This window comes from Triticum dicoccoides, unplaced genomic scaffold, assembly GCF_002162155.2.
Source record: "Triticum dicoccoides isolate Atlit2015 ecotype Zavitan unplaced genomic scaffold, WEW_v2.0 scaffold97181, whole genome shotgun sequence".
Classification (NCBI taxonomy): domain Eukaryota; kingdom Viridiplantae; phylum Streptophyta; class Magnoliopsida; order Poales; family Poaceae; genus Triticum; species Triticum dicoccoides.
This window is the reverse complement of record NW_021314396.1, coordinates 1-963: the sequence shown is the minus strand read 5'-3', so window position 1 is coordinate 963 and position 963 is coordinate 1. Positions and strand designations below refer to the sequence as shown.

Sequence of the window (963 nt, the reverse complement as noted above, 5' to 3'; positions counted from 1 at the left end):
ATTATTTTTTGCGCCTTGTGACAAACATATCGCACGTGCGCGATATATATTAATCCCGTTATATTATTTTTGACGTTTGCGATATGTTTAAGCTCGATGCTCATTGCTCGCGCGTCTTGGGGCGGCTTTGTGGCGCGAAGAGCGCTTTCTGAAAGGGGTGGAAAAAACTCGTGTTGCTGCGGTATGGAGGGAGGGGTGGAAACCGTGGAAAACTCGTCTCCGTGATTGAGCGGGAGAGTAAGTAGTATAGGACATTATCCATTGTTAGGGAACGGTTGTAATGGTAGTGAGAATGTAGAATCGTCTTTGGAGCGGACCTGGGAGTGGCAAGCATAAGGGACGAAGACGGGGAAACATGTTGGATGCGATCATACCAGCACTAAAGCACCGGATCCCATCAAAACTCCGAAGTTAAGCGTGCTTGGGCGAGAGTAGTACTAGGATGGGTGACCTCCTGGGAAGTCCTCGTGTTGCATTCCTTTTATAATTATTTTTTGCGCCTTGTGACAAACATATCGCACGTGCGTGATATATATTAATCCCGTTATATTGTTTTTGACGTTTGCGATATGTTTAAGCTCGATGCTCATTGCTCGCGCGTCTTGGGGCGGCTTTGTGGCGCGAAGAGAGCTTTCTGAAAGGGGTGGAAAAAACTCGTGTTGCTGCGGTATGGAGGGAGGGGTGGAAACCGTGGAAAACTCGTCTCCGTGATTGAGCGGGAGAGTAAGTAGTATAGGACATTATCCATTGTTAGGGAACGGTTGTAATGGTAGTGAGAATGTAGAATCGTCTTTGGAGCGGACCTGGGAGTGGCAAGCATAAGGGACGAAGACGGGGAAACATGTCGGATGCGATCATACCAGCACTAAAGCACTGGATCCCATCAGAACTCCGAAGTTAAGCGTGCTTGGGCGAGAGTAGTACTAGGATGGGTGACCTCCTGGGAAGTCCTCGTGTTGCATT

The 963-nt window shown here is 48.4% G+C and overlaps 2 non-coding genes across 2 annotated transcripts; both read left to right on the top strand.

Moving 5' to 3' along the window:
• Nucleotides 1-360: 360 nt before the first annotated feature.
• LOC119348586 lies at nucleotides 361-479 on the top strand. Its single transcript, XR_005169030.1, has one exon. It is a non-coding gene; the product is annotated as a 5S ribosomal RNA (ribosomal RNA).
• Nucleotides 480-846: 367 nt separating this feature from the next.
• LOC119348587 lies at nucleotides 847-963 on the top strand (the record flags this gene model as incomplete). Its single annotated transcript, XR_005169031.1, has 1 exon — nucleotides 847-963. It is a non-coding gene; the product is annotated as a 5S ribosomal RNA (ribosomal RNA).